The 22,107-nt window shown below is 40.0% G+C and overlaps 1 pseudogene; it reads right to left on the bottom strand.

Moving 5' to 3' along the window:
• Window positions 1–2,025: 2,025 nt before the first annotated feature.
• The window catches only part of LOC103750109, a 28,382-nt pseudogene continuing 8,300 nt past the window's right edge, over window positions 2,026–22,107 (bottom strand).

Below are 22,107 nucleotides of genomic sequence, written 5' to 3'. Positions count from 1 at the left end.
TATTATAACAAAAACCTTCTATTTCTATAAACTTACTCAGACCTTTTATAAGGGTCTGAGTAAACATTTTTATTATTCTTAAACATTCTTATTATTCCTTCCATTCTGGAAATATCTAGCCATCTTAATCTTACTAACTTTGACCTTCCAACTCCTTATCTTTTCTTAAACATTCTCATTATTGTTTTTCATTGGTACCCTGAGACATAACACTTACAAACAAACCTATTATTTGTTGTGAGAATCCATTAAATAACCAATATTTCTTTTTTTATACCTACAGATAGATGAACAACCATTTTAAACATATTGGTAAAGGTATGGACCTTGATGTACATGTTCGTTGGCTATAAAGAGACAATAGTGGTAAAATGGTTAACATTCTTCTTGGAATAGAAGCAACTATTACTTAAAATTAGCATATGTTAAGCAATAAGAGCCATAATATAGAACAAGAATTAAGATAAGGATTAAAGAGAAAACATTTTGACCTGGAAAACATATTTTTAGGTTACTTTAACAACTTTAGTTTATATGAGGCTTTTACTTTTAGGTCAATTTGATACCAAGTAAATTATTTTTAATAAATATAAGTTTATGTAAACCGTGTACAAACAAAATGGATACCTTAAAAAATTTTTGAGAATAGACCAGAACCAAAAAGTTACTTAGCAAATAGAATTTTTACATAACCAGAGACCTAGAGACACTGTTTAATAGATTTTAAAATGATTAGGTTTAAAAAGCCTTTTAATGTAAATTTGTACCTGTGTATTTTAATTAATCATGCCAAAAACAAAACCAATAATTTTGTGCACAATAAAAAGAATGAAAAAAGAAAAAATCGAAGTGATCACATTTTAAAATTGTCTTGACCCAATGATATATAAGGACAAGTGTCACAGACAAATATGACATAATTATGTGAGATCTCAACACATGGAAACATATAGAAACACGTGATATAATTTTAAATAACATAAAAACGATTGTCACACATATATGGCATAATTACATGAAAACTAGGTGCACCCAAAACGCATCACTTAATAAATTTGATTATGATGAATTTTGTAAGATCTTCTGAATGCAGGCATAGTTGGAGTCATGAAGAAGGCATTGGTTTGGCTTTAGAAGCGAGTGCCACATAGCATTATTTTACTAAAAGAACCTGGAATCTGAGTTAAACGTAAAAGATAAGGTAATTAATTAACATAACCTGTATATACATTGAATTATAGGGTCTTAAGTGAGCTTAATAAGCTAAAGCTTGGAGAAAGATGGTTTCTCAGAAAACAGAAAACCTGGAAATGAATTTATAGTGAGTGGAAAAACTTAAAAGCAAATTTTTTCTGTCCCAATATTTTTTTCCCGTTCACCTCTTTGAACACAACATGGTTTTGGGTAAATATAAATTCATTCTAATTTAACATGATATTTCAAACAGGAAATTTGGCTGAGCCCATCGATCCCCAAGCATCAACTGTGACTGTAAAGCTACAGAATATCAGGTCAGGAAATCTATTGCACTTGGTGAAGAAAGTAAATTCCTCCTTTTTCTCCCAGTTCCAGAAGGCAATGTGTCTTGCTGGCTACGCAAGCTTTTCTCACTCAAGCCCAGGTTATGTTCAGATATAGTGTATCCATCACCATGTCCTTCCAGGATTTGGAAGTCTGACAAAATACCATTCCAGTAGCTGTGTTTCCAGGTTTTCAGTCTAGAAATGAATTTAAGACGTGATTTAATCACAGTCAACTTGATTGTACTGACTTCCACATATCATGAATATGTTCATCATGAAAGAGCATGATCAGGTCTCTCTGACCAGCACTAACACTGTAGTCAATCAGGTATTACAGGGATGCACATTCTAGGTAACAGAAGTATACAGACATGATGGAAACAAACAAATCTTATTACACATGATGTCTAGGCAAGCAATAAAAACACTGCGATACAGGGTGAAATCTTTACGTTTTGCTTCCTCTCAGCCCTTTTTTCTAGAGTCTAGTGTGGCAGCGATATCAATTGACATACATGGGAGAGCTGGGAATAGCTGGCATTTGATTCAGGATTTTACAAACATAGCACTGTACCTCGATGGTACATTCTTCATACATCAAAATAAAAGGATGTTTCAGAAGTTCTTTATACTTTGGCCTTTTGGATTCATCCTTCGTAAGGCATAAGTTGACAAAGTTGATGAAACTTGGGGAGAATTCCCTTACTTCAGAATTACTGAGCTATGAAGGATCTCCTTTCACCACTTGTGTTAGCTGATCAAATACACTATTCCACTTTGGATAAGGAAAAAGGCCTGTGGCCAATTCGTACAGCATGATCCCCAAACTCCAGACATCAGAGCAGATGTCATATCCTTGCCGGGGTACACTTGGGTCTATTCTTTCATGTGCCATGTATGGCCTACACCCAGCATCTCTTGTCTTGGCAGTGGAGTCCATCAGCTGTCCATGGATGCCAAAGTCAGAGTTTAATATTTCCACTTCTGTCCAGAAGAATATTGGAAGGTTTGCTATCTCTGTGAATAATTTTCAAGTTTTCTTTAAAGTGGCTTAGTGCTTTCACAGTTGCTAAATTGATTTTGCCTAAAATTTCTTCCGGAATAACATCATCTAATACACTATATACATATTTGTAAAACTTATCATACGAGATAGACATGAGTTGCATACAGATCCAACAGTCACCCTCTCTGAAAAATATATGGGAAATTGCTACTCTGCATTACTACATCCAAATCCATAAGAAGTTGTTTTTGTTCTTTTTCATGCCCTATTGACCACATTCTTTTAACTGCCATTATTTGCCCACTTGGTTTGTGACCATTTTGTTGACAGAACCTTAAGCGCTTCGTCTAATTTCTCCAAGGTCTTTCAAGTCCTCTGTGGTGAAATCCCAATGTTGTTCAGGGGAGATCTTCACTTTTCCTGATGACTCAATGCTGTATGTTCTCAGTCTCTCTGTGTATGGGTTTTTGACTCTTGTAGCATTAAGATTCAGAGTAATACTTCTTGATTTGACAGGTGGGTTTGCAAAATTCAACTTCAGTGCTTTGTGTTTACCCCGCATGCTGCCGATGGCCAGGTGTCTGGGGACCAGGGATCTGATGGGGTGCAGGGTGCCACTGCTGCTGCCACCCCCAGAACTACCTTCGAAGAAGCAGAAGTCCGTGAGGGTCCCTGTTCCAGGCGCCAGTTGCAGAGACCCAAGTCTGCCTTGCTCAGCGTGAGAGCCTCTTTCCAGGGGTGGCAATACCAGATCTGCAGCAGAGTCGCTGACCCTGGGGCTAGTTGCTGGGACTCAGGTTTGCTTTGCTTAGTGGGGGACCTACTGGCTTTGGGGCAGAGGGTCTGATCAGTGACAGAGTCATAAACTCTGGAAACTGTGTCTTCCCAACAGGGCAATTTATTTTAAAATTCAGATGGTTTTTATATATCCCAAGGAACTAGCAGTCACGTGGGATATGGCAGTCACATACAAAGATTTAGGGTACAAAGAAACAGGACATTTTGTCTGTTAGCTGTTGCCAGAAGGATTCTTAAACTTTTACTCAAGGTTGTCAATGCCCATCCAGTAATTTATTGGCCACAATGTTTTCTTTCTTAGAGCTAAAAGCATGATGAACTGTTAGCTTTTAGTTCAGGAGTAAACCTTTAACCTGGCCTAATCTCTTAGCCAGGGATAGCTGAGTTATTTGTTTAGGACAAGGAGATGAGCTAAGGGTTGTTGACCAAGACGCTTTCCCACAGAGCAGGGAGCCTGCACTTTTATGACCGGGCTGCTTCCTCCTGCCAGTCTAGCAGTGTTCTGCAAGACAGAGATTATCAGAGCCACTGTTTTCAGTGCCCCTCCCTTTAGCAGAGAATGCAGCCTGGACCTGTAAGTTTTAGGCTCACCTCACCCTAGGGCCTGGCATCCTGGTTTCATACAGCTAGTGTTTTCCTTTACAGCATCAGCTGGTCAGCATCATTAAAATCATTCAGAGGCACAACATTCACATTTATTGTCAACAAAGTGTTCGTGGTCTCAGTTATGGATCCCTCAGTTTCACCACAACCAAGAATCATTGTAGTTACACAGTAAGATGTGATTTGTGAAAACAGAATGACATATATTTCAAATATTCTAGTGGTACCAACTGCCAAAGTTGCAAATGCCAAGTCTCTGGTGCAGAGGCTGAAGGGAAGGAGGCCCAAATGGCAAACTGGAGGAGTATAGATGCTTCAGGGAGCATCTGCAGTGCATCTGGGTGGCAGGGTTCCCTGTGAGATTCCTCACTGAATAACGCTTGCTACTTCTGAAAATGCTTCACAGGCAGCCTGGAAAGCAGGTAGGGACCACTAATGAGATCTATTTTGCCTGCATGATTTTGTAAATCTGTTGGTTTGTTTGGAAGATATGAAACCAGAGATCCCCACCGAGCGGGCTGCAGGCTCAATTTGAGGCCCCTAAGTTGAGGCTCCTTCCAGTGCAGCCTCCCTCTTCCTTCCTTGCATCTAGTCTTAGGCACATGGCTGACATTAATGGCATCCCATCCTTCAATTCCTTTCATTCTAGCAGCCCTGAGTTCTCAGAAATCTTGCATTTCTTCCCCTGGTGGAGGAGAAAGAAACAGAAAAAAATCTATCCAGAGTGGGTTGCTATGAACTGAGACTGCCCCTCTTGCATTGTCTCTTCTGCCTGTGCCTATTGGTTCTTGAAAAGCCCAGCACATTGGAAGCAGCACTAGACCCCATCCAGAGGCTGTCATCCATACTCAGGATTCCCAGACCCCTAAACCATATGCAATTAGCAATGTTTTTAGTTCACAAATTACCCAAATTGGGGCCTTTATTTTTGGTATCAGAAAAGAGACCAGGGTAAAAACCGACAGGTGACATTCTTTGCTACAACAGTGCCTGAAAATATGGAGGTGGCTTTGGATCTGAGTGATACTTACAGGTTGGCAAAGTTTTCACATGAAACAGGCCGACGCCTGTATTACTATGAGTTAAGAAATAATTAGCCATGTGTAATAACATCGTCTAGAATAGAAAAGGATTTTTGAAGTCATATATCCTATAAGGGTTAGAATCCAGAATGCATTTGAAGTCAATCCATATGGAGAAAAAGACCCAATTTGAAAATCAGGAAATCCCTGAATAGACTTTAAAAAATATGTAGAAATGAGCGATGTCTATAGAAAACAGATTTAGCATCACAAACTGAATTAGGCCATGTTCTCTAGAGGGCAAGAACTGATAGCATCTTTCTGTATGTGTGTTTCTCTTTGGTGTGTCTGTTTCTGTGTGTGTATTCTTTTCTGTGTGCGTCTGTATGCCTGTGTATCTGTGGGTTTGTGATGTTGTGTGCCTATGTGTGTCACTGTGTGCATGTGTGCATGTATATCTGTGTATATGTGCCTGTGCATGTCTACTTGTGTGTATGTGTGTGTGTATGTGTGTGTGTGTGTGTGTGTGTGTGTGTGATGAGATTCATTACACTGTACACTGGAGAGGTTTAAATTTGGTATCTGTTCACCCATTGAGCTGGATGCCTCAGCAGTCCTAATCTGGTGCTAAAGACTTGGAATATTCCTTGAGAGCGCCTGTTCTTCATCCATTCAGTTCACACTGAAGTCTGATGTTGTTGGAGGCTGGCAGAAGCAACATTACCTATGGACACACTTGTTAATCCAGAAACGAAGGTGCAGGTTTCACTGCTTTATCCACAGAGCTCTATGTACCTTAGCCACCCGTCTGCAGTGCCTCCATTCTGAAGGCAGGTCTTCTTCCCTCACTGACTACATTCTGGAAATGACCTCATAGGCCTTAAGGAATGTCTCCTAGGTGCATCCAGATCTATGCAGCTTGACCAGGAATATTGACTCTCACCCCATGTATTAGAGAAATTCATATTAACACAGTCAGCCCCCATCTCTTATCTGTTACAATGGACATTTCCAAGAAGAAGTCCTGGTGAGAAAATGGAGAAAAGAGAGCCTTTGATTCATGTTGGCGAGAAGGTGAATGAGAGAATTCACTGCAGGCAATACCAAGGAGGAACCTCAAAATAGTACTAGCAAATGTAATGGAAATGTGGTTCATATATGCAATGAAATTATATACAGCCATAATCAAAAATGAAATCATGGGATTTGGAGGCACATGGATGCAACTGAAATTTATTGTTAAGCAAAATAAACCAGAGTCAGAAAGATAAGCACTGCTGTGTGTATATCTGTATGTGTATTTGTGGTTCACAAAATTAGAAAGGAGATCATGCAAGAAGACAAAGCTAGCTTAAGGGACTTGAAAAATAGAGAACATAATTTAAAATGTGACACAGAAAAGTAGAAAAAGGGACTGATTAGGAGAAGAAAAGGAACAAGCTGGGTGGAGGGGGGCCAAGTGGAGGGCAGTGGGAGAATACATGAGAAAAAAGTTTAAGGACACCTATATATGAAGAGGATATGCTGAAACCCATTATTTTATATGCTAACTTTTAAAAATTAATCTTAACTTTAAGAGGACATGTACATACACATACATTCAAATGGATTAGATGTAGTACATGATCAGGAAATCCCACTACTGAGAATTAAAGTAATAGAGAAGCAATAAAACCCGTATATGGAATAAATTCCTTATTGCCATATTTATTGCTACATTCTTCATCCAATACATATGTCTCACTCAGCTTGCCTACCAATGATAGCAAGAAGCACCTGTAACAGTAAAGCTCACCTCTTTAGGAGACCAAGATGACACGTCTTAGGACAAGATGGACCTGAACATTTAAGATCAGGCTGCAATGTCTGCTGAAGAGAAAAGGCCCTGAAAACAGTGTCTCATGATCCTGTCATGTGGAACATGGCCATAACTAGCAGAAGAAAGCTGGCCAGGTTAAAAGTTTACAGTGACCTTTGTTCTAAGAAAAAAAAATCTTGATTTCCTTGATCTGGGAGGTGAAAAACAACCTAATCAATAACTCTAGGTGTGTGTAATTAAAATTAAGACATCTTGGTTAACAGCCCTGACATATTCCCTTGTCTTGAACAAATGGCACTCCTCCCACACTAAAGGCTTGAACATCTTGTGGGACAGGCTACATGAGCACCCTTTGTTTTTTGTCTGGTTGAACTTTACATGTACCCTGGATCCTGCACTACCCACTAGCCTCTTTTTGTATACAAACTTACTGAACTGTAGAATAAACTTGACTTGCTACAAGAGACTCAAGTCCCAGAGTCCGACTCTGCACAGAGGTGTCACCTTCCCAGAGCAAGGCCCCCACAAGGCTGGACCCCGCACACCTCTGGGTGTTCCTGTGAGAATACTGACAAAGAATATTAAGTAACGTGGGGAGACCCACTCTGAATGTGTGTGATAATATCACACATGCTTGGAGAACACACAGAAGATAGGAGAAATGCAGAAAACCTGATAGACTAGCAAGCATATTATCTCTCTCTCTCCCTCTCTCTCTCCCTCTCTCATCTCTCTCTCTGTGTTTCTGGCAAAAATTTCTTCTTCAGATAGAAGTAAGAAAAGTAACAGAGAGGGAAAACATGCACAAGATACATAAAAGCAACTAATTACAATGGCAGCATACACTGGAATCATTTGGTTTGCTAGAACCATCTTGCCCTGTGTAATGCTTAGAACATCTTATTATGTTTGGCTCCTATAGCCAAAAGATGGTCAGTTCATTGTCCCCTTCCAGCTTTCATTCCTAAGACATAAACATACTAGGCTAGCCCAGGGACTGCCTGGTTTGATTTTGTATAGAACCTTGACTTACTCATCCAGAGGCACAGGACTACAGGGGGACCTCAATAGGAGTCAGTGTTGTGTGTACATGTTAGCAAGAGAGAGAGAGAGACAGAGACAGAGACAGAGAGAGACAGAGAGAGAGATTGTACATTAATTATTCTCTTTAAATATTGTGTATCCATTGGTATGTCTATATTTTTGAACATTTCTCTTCCATATTTATGTATTGGAAACAATTCACACAGCTAGATAGGAATGTTGTTTGGGGGTGGGCATTTTGTTGGAAGATTGAGACATGGATTTATGGATTAGTTGCTTATTGAGGTAGCGGTTTGGTTATTAAAATGAGCTTTCCTGAGACATTTACTGAGCCCCATACCTTTGCCATTTGTGATGCATGGAGAAGCCCCTCGAATAGATGCTAAGCAGATTGCAGTGCCAGGCTCTTACTCTTCACTGCCTCCATAACCATGGTCAAACAAAATTCAATTCTTATAAAGTTCCTAGTATCAGATATTTTGTGATGACAGTGAGAGAGAGATGACACCAATGGGTAACATAATTACTGTGGGCCCTTGCTGTCATCATTTTGTAAAATGAGGATTAGAATAGCATATTAGTGGGGTTTTCTTCCCCCAATAGTTTCCTAATAATATGGAAAAAGCCAGTGCATGAACAGACTTGCGAGCAGTCCTTGCATAAATGTGTCACACGTGAATTAGAGCCAACTCTGGAACCTCTCATTGCTGAATCCATTCAACCTGGAAGAAAGGATGTGATGATGCTCAGAGCCATCCTGTTGGGAGATCAAATGCTCAATGGTGAGCACAACAGCTCACGTCACAAACGAGGCTTATTGCCTCTCACAGAAAATCCAAGGCGATGCTGAGCCCAGAAGCACATCCTGTGACTGGTAGGGAATTTCCTGCCCATAGAGAAAAGGGAAAAGTGCCTCCCTAAACCCAGCAAGTAAGGCCAGACAAGCCCTGAGGGAGGCCAATAACAAGAGCTATAGAATTTCCTTTCTAATATCAAAATCTTGTCTTGAGGCACATAGAAAGAGATGTGTTTAGTATCCCAAGCTCTGTAAGCAGTCTGGGTGCACTTGCAAGGAGTGAAACTAAGGTAACCTTTTTTTTTCTTTTGAGATAATATTTTAATTAAACCTTTATCCAAAATGTTTATTGGATATATGCTTTACTTAGTCAAATTTAGATCCCCTCCCCCATCCTTGCCCGCTATAGCAACCCCCACACAAGATTTTGTTGTGACCTTTATCCTTGAGCAAGGGTCTGTAACCCCCTCCAGTCCCTTCTTTATCTGTGCTGAACCTTAAACAGTTTAGTTATTTTAAGTTCAGTCTGCAGGAGATTTCTGGAAGAAATCTTTGGAAGTCATTTTTGGAGGCAAGGGATCTGTCAAACACCCAAACTTCTACTTCATATACAAAATTGAACATTTGGAAATAGTTAAGATAGAAAACTTTAAGAAAGTTTTCCCCTCAACAACCCTAGCTCCTTGTGCATGGTGATACACTGAGCATTCTTATCCACCTTGTCCAACAGCTCCTGAATGCTCTGGCTGTCCATAGCACCAGCTCCACCTCAGCTTCCTCTCTGTGGGAAGTAACTGATGTTATTCCTATCACAGTAGCGGCTGAAGAACCTGCAGCCATGTGTGAGCATCACACTAACATTTTCACTCAGGGAGGGTCTTCTTAGTTTTTTATTAGCCTGTATACAATTTAATCTATTGATATTTTTTCTTTTACTCTTTTATGCAGCTGAGTTGTTATTAAATATTTTACCTGTTTGTTCATTATCTAATTTTTAGAGTTCTCTGTTGGTCTTCTTTCTTTTAGTCATTGATAGAAGGCTAAATTCATGATATTTACATGAAAACAGAAGTCCTCTTGCCCAACTGTTACTGGCCAGCCATCTGCCTGGCCCAGATGAAAAGGTTGTTTGCTGAAACAGTCTGCTATCTCAAGACAGCTACTGATGAGCAGACATGTCCTGGGAGGAGGGGGCCACTGAGAAAAAAAAAAACTTTGAGAGGTACATTGCCCCCCACCAGCTATATTCACCTCCCCCATTCTTCAAAAGTATGAAAACCCAGACCTGACCCACCTAACTGCAGTTGCAGTTGCTTCTATCCCGCAGAAATGTTGGTACCTCTAGCTGCGCTGAATAAGCAGTCCTGTTCTGTTGAAGGTCTCTGCTTCCATTCTTCCTACTCCTGTTCCTTATAGTCATCTCCCATTATTCCTGCTTTTCTGTCATCTATTTTATCTTTAGCTTTAAAAACTGTAATGTGAGAGCTTTGGTTCACAGCTACTGTACTTTTATAGTGTAGTCATGTAGGAATGATGGCATTGGGGCTGAAAAGAAGGTTCAAACGTTAAGAGTGTTCACCCTTCAGTTCTCAGCATTGATAAACAGGCAGCTCACAACCACTTAGAACTCCAACTCCAGGGCATCCAGTTCCCTATTTAGGCCTCCAGGGACACCCACACTTGTGTGCACATATACGTATACACAGCACACACACATACACATAAACAGAAATTATGTCATGATAAAATATGCTTGCAGTGTTTAAGTTTTATAGAAAAGCTTGAGGTCACTCCCATATATGTTGGTACTGTGTTTTAATTTTCATTCAATTCATCTATCTATCTATCTATCCATATATATATATATATTTCAAATCATTTTTATCTCTTCCTTGGCTTCTGTGCTATTTACAAATTTTTAGGGTTAATTTCCTAATATATTTGGAATTTTGTACAGTGTCAATTCAGTCACAGTCACAGAATGCATTGTAGAATTTCATTAATTGTAAATGTTTAATTAAAGGCCATATTGGTTTCACTTCAAATATGAGTCTGATGGTGTGTCATCACAGGGACGAAAAGCAGAAAATCGTCCTGGAATAAAATTTTCATTTAAAACTTTACACAATGGATCTATATTGTCTAATTTATTGTGGTAGAATTGGAGTGTGTCATCTGGGCAGAAATAACTGTTATTCTTTTTTTGTGGAGAAACACATGAAATAGAAAACTTTTCCAGAATTATGAAAATGTATGTGTATTCATTTATACATCTAGTACATGAAAAGAAAATCTCAATTAAATCCCAGCTGAGTAGAAATATTGTCCAATGCTAATATTACCTTCTTGGAGAGCAAAAATGCTCAGCCGCTCCTTGTGCTAAAAGACAGCCAGTGGGGCTGTCCCTTGAGAAGATACCTCATTCACTCTGGAATCTACAATGGACTCTGGGCAACATTTTAACTCTGCCCAGTAATAAAAAGGGGCAGATTAGACTTGCATATTTACAAATGCAAATAATGGGCCACAGGCTTTTCAGTAACCACAACGACATTTTGCCTGCCTTGGAATCAGCAGAGAAGAAAGCACTAACTAGAAATGAGGTGTAAAACTTCCTTCCCTAGTCCTATCTGTGCTGAACAAGGACTACGTAGGGAGGTGAAAGTACACAGATTCATTGAAATTTCCCTTTCCTTCTTCCTGCCTCACGAGACACTTATGTTTTGGAGTTTATGGGGAAAAAAAAGAGCCCCTGAGAGAGGGGCTCCAATCTCTAGTACCTAGTATGCAAAAGAATTCCTGGCATAGATCTTTGTTGTTGAGGAATTCCCTGGAATTGAAACATTCCTTCCTGAAGGGAGTAAGATTTATGACACCCAGGAAGCAAACAAATTCAGGACTGGGAAAGCTGAAACAGGAGATTCACAAGACCTCTGTTCCAAGTTATAGAAGCAGTACTAATTTCCGGGTACAGGAGACTGACCAGCAGAACTGCTTACACATTGAGCAGAGAGTGCCAGGTTTGCAGAATTCATGAGTCGTCTTCTGTGTTTGGTTAGGCTTCCATGTGGTGCATTTTGGGTAGGCTTCTATATGACACAGCTAACTTTGAGTCATTCCTGCCCCTGTAAGTAATCTTTTACCCATACTTCTGAATGCAACCACAGTAAAGTCACTGGTTTGCCAAGTTGGAGTTTTTTGAATTGTTCCTTTGTTTTTTTGCTGGTTCCCTTTGTGGAGTTAATAGATGTTTGTTTCTTGTCCCCAAGAAAAGTCTCACACAGTTATCTTTTAAAGCAGATTCTAAAAAGCCTTCTCTCTTCTATTCTCTGTCCTTCATAGACAGAAAAGGAGGACACAGAAGTGTTTTTCAAAGGCTCAAGAACAAATGCACATTTCATGAGACCAAGGGCCCATGAATAAATGTATTGTTCTCGAAGAGATACAGATAGTTGTTTGTTGAGGAAATTCAAAAATGCTGAGGTTTAATGCACAAAGAGAAGACGAAACCATAGAAAAATACTCAGTCCTTGTAGGAAACTTTTATGCCTATAATGGAGGGACTGTAGAACAAAGCCCCACAATGACAGAAATGTCAGGCCTTAAATACTCAGTCCTTGTAGGAAACTTTTATGCCTATAATGGAGGGACTGTAGCCCCACAATGACAGAAATGTCAGGCCTCAAATCATGGCCCCTAGAAGTGGACAATGGAAGGATGGGGGGTAGCTTAGATGAGGGAGCACTGCAAGATAGAGCGCAGGCCACACACCACTTCCAGTATGCACACATGGTATGGTTGGATATCAGGGGTGACACAAATTCTACTTTTCTTCCCCTGACCTGTTCTCCTGTGTGTGTGTGTGTGTGTGTGTGTGTGTGTCTTCGCCTATATAAGGAAAATATGAACAGTCTTTACCCATATGAATTTATGCCTGTTTTGTGCTCACAAAATGTTGCTTATAAGTAAATATTCATAACATGTGGGTAGGAGATGAAGCACCAAAAAAAGACCCTAAAGCAACAGAATATCCCTTCAGTGTTGACCAGAGCACTTTGAGTTTGAGTTTATATGGAACACTGTTAACTACTGTGATGATGAAGAATAATACTGGTTTTCAACTGGACAGAATACAATTACCTAGAAGAAAAGTCTCTGAGTATATCTGTGAGGGAGTTTCTAGATTGGGTTAATTAAGTTGGAAATACTCATCCTAACCATGGACAGCACCATCCCATTAACTGGTGTCCTTTGAGGCATAAATAGGAGAAAGCAGTTTAATAACCAACCTTTGTATCTCTCTCTGTGCTGTAGATGCAATGTGCCTCAAGCTCCTACCACCACGACTTCCATGCCATGCTGAATGATGGCACCCTGGAACTGTGAGCCAAATACTCCCCTCCTTCCATAAATTGAGTTGTTCAGACATTTTTGTCTCATCCCTAATAAAATTAGTTAATATGCTGGGTGTGGTGGCACACGCCTTTAATCCCAGCACTCGGGAGGAAGAAGCAGGCAGATCTCTGTGAGTTCAAGGCCAACCTGGTCTACATAGTGAGTTCCAGGACAGCTGGGGCTACAGGGAGACCCTGTCTCAAAAAGACAAAAAAAAATTAGTTAATATAACCAGCTAACACATGAAGCAACAAAGAGGTGTAAAGATGAATCCTGAAGTTCGCCACTGGGACCAAGAGAATGCAACTGCTATAGCTGGAGAGGTTCCCAGAGCTAGTACTAAGACTGTAGGGCTAGAAGATTAGGACTGTCTCAAGTTCTTGAAAAATTATGAAGACACATATAAATACTGACAAATGTTTATATAAGCCAGGGGATAACCATGGCTAGAAACCAAGTCTATATGTCTCTTCAGTAAGGCAAAGCAGACTTAGAAGCACACTTGCCACCACTGCTACCCATACGCTATGCACAATGGGCAGCTGCAGATTTATTTTTCATGTTGTCATTACTTAGTTACACACCATAGCTTTGGAAAGCAAGCAAGCTGGTTCAACACTTGTGTACAGAATATATGACCCAGCACTCACACACCTCATCACAACAACCAAACTGAAATGGATGCTTTGGATTGATAGAGAAACTGGCTCTTGGAAGCCAAAATGAAACTGTGGTTTAAGCACTAGACTACTTAATCCTTATGTCCCAGGCCTGGTTGAGTTCCCCCACCTTTCAGGAAGCAGGAAAGAACCCATGGAAATATTGTCAATATAGTGCTTACTACCCAGATTTCTGCTGGAGAATTTCTTGTTCTGGACAGACACTGTGCCCGGCACACCAAATAAAGTATATGCGGTAGGCTATCTTGTCCTTTTGTGTTTGTTATTATAATTTTCAGAGTTAGTTCTTTGAGCTCAGTACATATATTACTGAACAGAACTCTTTCTGAGGTAAACATAAAAGTATGTCAAATGACCACTGCAGCACTAAGAAACAGAATTTGCCTGTGGCGTGAACAGCTAAGGTATATGACTTGAACACATTTCATGGAGGAGATTACACATAGAAACTTGAGAACCATGTGTGTTCATCTGTTCAAGTCCAATTTTTTTTCCTCCATTCCAAGAGATTACTTAATTACTGACATGATCGAAGAAGGCAATATGGAGCCCTTCTCAGATCAGATTGGGAGTGCAACAGGTGATATCAGAAGATTCCAGACAGGAAAATGCACACAACCATTCCTTAAGAACTAATCCACTACCCCAGAAAGAGTTTGAATAAAAGAAAACCCATGTGGCCCAACTCTTGAAGACTTGGAAATGACACAGCATGTTTTGATTTTCCTTCCTCAAGTCTGCTGGATTTGTAGTGATGACTCTAAAGTTATTGTCTCTGTTAATAGCCTCCGTCAACTCATGAGAGGCTAGAATTCTCTGCAGTCTAATAGTAGTGAGTATTAGTGGGTCAAAGATTTCTGCTGACCTCTCTTTTTGACAATTTAGGGTGATAATGATAAGCAGATATAACGCCTGCATGAGGCAGGAATGTGTCTGTTCAAAATGTTCTCATCATGGCACGAAGAGATGTCTCAATGGTTAAGAGGACAAAAGTTTGGTTCCTAGCACCCACAATGGGTAGCTCACTGTCACCTGTAACTCTAGTCCTAAGATATCTGATACCTTCTGGTCTCTGTGAAGACCAGCACACATGTGGCGTATACTCACACAGACACAGACTCAGACACATAAATAAAAATAAATCTTTAAGAATCATTCCCATCCATACAAAATTTTGAATGAATTAAGAAAGGCTACAAGGATGTATTAATGTACTAAAAGGAACAAATACCAATTTCTATTTCAGAGTATCTGAAAAACAATTGGAAGCACAGAAGGTGGACACCTTTCCAGAGTTGAAGTAATATGAACTTTACTTATGAATTGTTTGAAACACAGCTCTAACCACTTATCCTGTCCTCACTTGCCACCACTCTCCAGGGAGATTAGTATTAGTGTTGGCACTGTAGGGAGGGGCACTTCCATCAGTTAAAGGAGGCCAGGAATTACAGCTGAAGATTTAACAGAAAGTTACTGCATGACTTGGGATACCTCAGATTTCCCTCCTACTTAGAAAGGACTAGAGATAAAACTAGAGATTGAGATTGGGAAGTACAGAAATGAAGAGAGTCTTAGGTGTGTGTGTGTGTGTGTGTGTGTGTGTGTGTGTGTGTGTGTGTTTGATTGATTCATGGTTATACTCAGTTTTCTAGGCTGGTTTAGGACTTGCTGTGGAACCCAGGATGGCGGCCTTAATTGTAATGACTAGAGCAACTCCATTTTGTACAAAGTAGCCACCTTAGACTTCAAAAATCAGAGAAGCAGCCAGCTCAAGGTCTGAATTTAGTTCCAGTAAGTCACTATCCCCCAGAAGTTTGTTTTCCTTTTAGAAATAGCTGACCACAGAAAGGAATATCGCCACCCAGACATTGCAGCTATGTTTCTTGCCCACCCAAGGGTAACCTAAATAATATCATGTCTTTCTTGGTAATATGCTGAAATAATAATAGTCTGAAAGCTCCTTACTTTTTTTAAGGAGCTTTATAAAATCTCCTTAGATGTCAAGGTCTCTATGCATCTGTTAAGAAAATGACTAACAATTGCTTGTTTTGGCTTCTGTAAACTTGCTTATTGCTGCATTTAAGGGTCAGTGTGACCCCACTCTCCTTGCAACTGTCAATACCACAGGAATGAAGTAACTTGTGTTTTTGCCTTTAAAAGCTTCCCTTCCCCTCCCAGCTTAGCTGCAGTCTCCCTTGCCTGGCCCCTGGAGACTGTCAACTAGCTGCAGCTCTAATAAAATTTGGCTAATTAAAATCTGAATTGGGTCTGGTGGTCTTTTCCTGGTGATCTCAAACTCCATAACAAATCTTGATGTAAAACTCCTGTCTCAGTCTTGTCCTAAGTGCTGTGATTATGGTGGTCAGCCATGCTACATGGCTGAGAATCCGAATCATAAAGTCTATGTGGAATATACTCCTGACGACACTTGTATTTGTCCAATTGCAGACTATCTGACCAATTTCAGACTACAAAGGTAACATTTGTGCATTTGTGGGCTATGTTTTTGTGGGAAGTGAGCACAGCCGAGCCAGCCAAAGATGGAGCCCTGGCTGGCTGCCAAACCTCGTGCTGTTTACTTCAACTCTTGGCTGATTGCCAAGGCTCGTGAATCCCGCTTGTTTACCCCAACTCTGAAGTATGGTGAGCCCCAAAACAGGTGCTGCCAGCCTGATGATCTTGCTACGTGCCTATGAGCTACACTCTGCCTGGCCGCTGCACGTGTGTGAGCCCTGATTGGTACCGGCTGGGGGGGGGCTGTTGGAAACGCTATATAAAGAGCTGAAGTGTGTAATAGGAGACAGACACAGACAGAGGTAGGAGACAGCATCATGAGAAGACACAGCATCATAAGGACAGCATCATAGGAGACAGCATCATAGTGAAGAGAATATGAGAGAGAATAAGAGAGAATAAAGGAAGAAAGAGAAACAGAAGCTTGAACCTCACCTTGGTGTCTGTGTCGTCTTTCCTGGACTCTGCTGGACAGAGTCCCGGCTCGCGACATGTTTTTATTCCTTTTTTTTTTGAAACAGGGTCTTGTAATGTAGTTTTGGCTGGCCTGAAACTCACCATGCAGATCAGACTAGCCTCCAACATGAAAATATTCCTCCAATTCTACCACCAGGGTATTGGAGTTAAAGCTATAAACCACTATTATGGCTACGTTTCTGTTTTCAATGAAGCTCTCAAGTGCTGACACTTCTGTTTAACATTTAAAAGACAATTTGTTTACTACAATTTTGCTATCTGTACATAAATCCAGAATTATGTTTGGATTGAATTTTGAATTTTTATTTGCATAGATGATTGTGGAGCGTTGTGAGAATACTTGAAAAAGCACCAATACCTAGATTCCGGTTATGTGCTTCCTCCTCAGAGGTCAGTGTTCTGTATAGCCCAGATGATGATCTCCTACAATAGCTGTGCTTTTGGTTTTGGATGAGGGGTTTGTCAAGTATATTGTAAGTAAAAGTGAAAGAACAAACAGCAAGTAGCAGATAGGCTGAAACAGCAGAGAGATGAAAACATCATCACCTCAGGGGTTTACTACATCCAACACAGGCAACTAGAGCAGCCTGACTGAGCATGTAAACAAAGGAACATCGGCAAATTGGGGGATTACCAACATCCAACAGACATTGGTGATTTGCGGAGGATCCCTGGCATAAATATACCTGGGTCCTGAAGGTGAGGGTGGCAAACCAGAGCCCAGGTTTTCAGTGAACTCAAACAGCAAGTGACAATATACCAATATAATGCATACTTCAGTTGGTCAACTGCCTTATGGGATTCCCTACAGTGAGCCAAGGGCATGTTCCTCTTCTCCCAAGTTCTTCACAGTTGCAGTTGTAGGGACTGTAAAAGTGTTCAAACGGCTTTTAAAATATGCGTGGTGAATTAAGCTGAACTTTGAACATGTGTGTCTGGAGAGCATAGTGTCTCATGAGAAAGTTTATGCAAAAATGCTTGCTGAGGAGATATCTCTGTAATACCAGTTCTACCCTCTATTTTCTCATGAAACACATTGATCTCCTAAGTAGACATAGCATGGAGATAATGTTGTCATGCTCATTTTATTTTGCTGAATTGTCATATTCTAGCCATATTATTATTATTCAACGTTCTGTAAACTTTGGCTGTGGTTCTCACAAATATGACAAGACATTTTCTTATTGTTCAGTGTTCTGTACACATCTGACTGTAGTCCTCACACCAAGAGAATAAAATCAGAGCTGCAGGTGCTATCAGCACCCTTGTGCATGCAAGCCTTGAATCCCCTGGTTTGATCTTAGGTCTGTGGCAATCCATTCATGTCCCATGGCTGCCCCCTGGCAGACACATACGGTTTTCTTGGTCAGCTCTCCAGTGGGGCAACATTCTCCTACCTTCTCCTCTCTCCCGAGAAGCAGCAAGTCTCAGGTCCTTAAATACATAGTTATTCTAAAATATGGAACTCCCTAAACTGAATTCCAACCACAACCTCCCTTGACAAATCAAATATCCCCTACGCCAGTGAATAACAACAAAAATAGATGCTAAAATTAGTAATCAAATAAAAGTGACCCAGCTGAAAAAATAGCCAGGAATGTCTAGAAGGAGCCAGATGAGGGCAACAGATTACATGCGAATGCTAGAGAAGGCAGACACCTAAGAACTTGAAGCTTGAATGAAATGAGAGGATCTACATCAATGCAAACTTAAGACTAGTGATGCTTCCAGGACACCAAGACAATTGATTACCAGGGCTGAAAAGTGCAGATTACATCATCTATGTTTCAACTTCAGAATTACTATATGGAACCAAAAATGGATGAAAAGTATAAGAAATTCCTGCTCATCCTTCAATGATAAAAAAATGATGTTATATGATCCATTTCATCATTTTGAATTATTTTGAGGGCATGTGAGTTTTTGGTTCTTTGGTTGGTTCTGTTTTTTTCTCACTCTGTAGCCCAGGTGGAACTCATTAAGTAGCCCTAGTTGGTTTCAAAACTGGCAGTGATCCTCTTGCCTCAGCCTTCCTAATGTTGTGATTACTGGTGTGAGCTATCATGCCTGACTGTGGGCATGATTATTTTTATGGTTAATACATTAGAGCTACAGTTCTTATGAACGCCAACATTGTAGAAATCTCTGCCTGAAAACCACTTACTAGTGATAATCATTCACTTATTTAGAGGTGGGCCTTAAATAGAGCTTTTTCTTATGTGTCAATCCTGCTGTCATCATTCTTCTAGTGTGCAGCCTGGTTTCAGAATCAATAGACAAATGATAGAGTTTTTTCTGCTTAAAGGAGACAACAAATTTGAATTGAAGTCTATTAAATACTTTTGCTCAGTGCGTGCGTGTGTGTGTGTGTGTGTGTGTGTGTGTGTGTGTATGTATGTGTAGTCTACAGATCAACCCGACCTCTGGTGTCCTTGCTCAGGAATCTTCCACTTTTTTTTCACTTTATTTATTTATTTTTTTGTTGGTGGTGGTGTATTTTTTGTTTGTTTGTTTATTTTGTTTTTGACAAGGCCTAGTCCCAGGCCACCTGGAAATCATTATGTGGACCATGGTGGCCTAGATCTCATAGAGATCTGCCTGCCTCTACCTCCCAAGGGATGGGATTAATGCCACTATGCCTGGCATTTTTCTACTTTCTTTTCTGAGACAGAACTGCTCACTAGGCCCTAAATTTAGCCAGTTAAGTAGGATGGCTCACTAGGGAGGCCCAGGGACTTGCCTGTCTCTCCCTCCCCAGCTCTGTGACAAGGAGCATGTGTCATCAAGCCCTGTTTTTTATGGGGGCTTTTGGGATCAAATTCAGGTTTTCCTTTTTGTTCAAAAAGCACTATACCTACTGACCTATCTCCCAGCCCAGCTCTGTTTTTATTTTAATGTATTTATGATGTGGATGAAATTTCTACTACTAAGTTACAGTGAGCTTTTGCTGCTGATGACTGTTCTGTATGGTTTGTTTTTCTCAAGAGATAAAATTTTCCCAAGTAGCTCTGGCTTGCCTAGAAATCCGCAAGGCAATCTAGCCTGGACCCTGTAGCCATCATCCTGCCTCTCTCAAGTGTTGGAATTATAGGAATGTGCCACCTCAGTCCACTCCTAAATTCATGTTTGTTGGTACTATTTGACTATTAGAAAATAAATTGAACAATTAATGTTCTACTTTTGTACTGAAGATACGTTAACGTCTTCTAGGTGTGTGTTGGGTAAAGGGTTCACCAGTGTGCCCTGCCAAGTCGGAGGACAACTTGCAAAAGTTGCTTTTCTCCTTCCACCATATAGATTCTGGGACAAACTCAGCTTGCCAGGCTTGACAAGAAGCAGCCTTTTACCTTACTGAGCCATCTCTCTGGCTCTTACATTAACTTTTGTATTATAGTCAAAATGTTGGCTTTCTTATTGAGTATCTTGTCTCCTATTTTTATAGGTTGTGTTGTTTATGGCATTAGATACAAAATTCAGAAAAGATGGTAAATGTCACTGAAAGAGAAAGAAAGGGCATTTTGTGCAGTATTTAAGAATGGGTTCACATGAATAAGTATAAAGATAAGGAAAACTGTAGACTACTGTGGTCAGGCATGGTTCACGGACTTGTGCTTCCACTTACCTACAAGGTAACAACAAGCAAGTCATTTTTGATCTTCAAGCCTCAGTTTCTCATCAGTAAAATGAGAAGTAATAAACAGTATACGACTCAAGAATGTCATTAATATAGACTCTAACATCTTCCAAAGGTCAGGCACAAGGGGAGAGTGTCAGAAAGTTGATGAGTATTGGCCAGTGTTGGGAAGATACCTGGTGGCAACTTGTTTCTAGACTGTGAGTTCTATGAGGCACCTGGGCAGTTGTCATGTCTGCAGTGTCTTAGCCTGCTGCGGGGCCCAGAAGGAAATCTCAACTCTTGGTTGAAGTAAGATCCAGTTCCTCTGTTTTGATGAGGTCTACATGTAACACAGACACTGAAGCTCTGTTCTTAGCAAGACACTGCAAACAATGATTGTAGATGGGAAAATAATAGAACGACCCTCAGAACAGAATGAACTGCAGAATGGAAAGAACCACCACGCCTACTTTCTGGTTTTGTTGAAACTTCATCCATCCATAGTACTTAGAAGAGCTCTACATACATTATCTGTGTACAGTGAATGGGTCTTGATACCCATATGCATCTTGAAGCAATTAGTTCAGTCAAGTAAATAAACACATTCATCTCTTCTTATGGTTACCAGTTTCTACTGTGTGTTGTAAGCACCTGAAATACTTACTTGCTATGTTTCTAGCACAGATTGGTATTAACTATAGTCACCACGTTGGAGATTTGGTCTATGAAATTACCAATCCTACCTATGGCAGCTTTGTACGTTCTTTACAGTATCTCTAGTTACCTCCTAATTCCCTGTCTTGCTAAACACCATTCTACTTTCTCTTTATACATAGTTAACGTTTTCAGATTCCACATGTAAATGAGGATATTCAGAATTTTTAATTCTGCATTTGGCTTAATTCTATTAATTTCTGACCTTGAGGTATATGCATGTTGTCCAAAATGGATTATCTTTTAAGGGCCAATACCATGCTTCTACATATGTATCACAGGTTCTATTTCTGTTACCTGTCAATGCCAGTACTTATGGTATATGTATTCACTATAGTTATGCATTGAATTCCTTTTTATTTTTTATAAGAAGCATTTCATTACAGCTTTAACATATTAAATAATTTCCAGAGCAAAGATACATCTCTTTCAAAAGTGGCTATAAAATTTTTAGGTTCACAGTTGAATTAATAAAGTAATACAATATTGAACTCAGTATAAACCCTGTAAGACATAAAATTGAATGTGTTTTTAACCTTTAAGAAAGATCTACATTTCATTGTAAATATACTGTTTCTTACAGAAAGACTCATTGTTTTTGTTAATAACACTTACATGTTGGCACATGCATCTCTAATCTGTATGTATCTGATTATTACTAGTCATAGTTACACTCGGATCCTTGGCACCTGTGTATGGATATAAAGTCATCGGGTAGATTTCAATGGTAATATTTATCACCTCTACTAATTAACATGATGTAATTTTTTATGCTTCCTCCTCAAATATAACTCATTTTTTAAATTCGTTGCCTTTTGTGTGTATATCACAGACCACACCCCAATCTTATTCATCTATATACCCACTTCCCAGATGACACCCTCCCATAGCCTCCCCCTGACACACTAGAGACCTTTTACTCTGTCTTCCCTGCTACTATCTGCTGTGTTGTCAGCACCCCTAGCAGCTCCCCAGTACTTGTCCATCCATTAAATCTAGTCAGTCTATCTAGAGGTCTTGGTTTTAGGAAGGTCAGCTGTTCCTCATCTAGCAGCAATTAGTTTTCAATATTCCTTTGGATAAGATTGGGGTCTGCTGTT

This window comes from Nannospalax galili, unplaced genomic scaffold, assembly GCF_000622305.1.
Source record: "Nannospalax galili isolate Female #2095 unplaced genomic scaffold, S.galili_v1.0 scaffold1587, whole genome shotgun sequence".
NCBI classification, from domain to species: domain Eukaryota; kingdom Metazoa; phylum Chordata; class Mammalia; order Rodentia; family Spalacidae; genus Nannospalax; species Nannospalax galili.
Note: the sequence above shows the minus strand (reverse complement) of the source record. Positions and strands in the feature narration are given on the sequence as shown.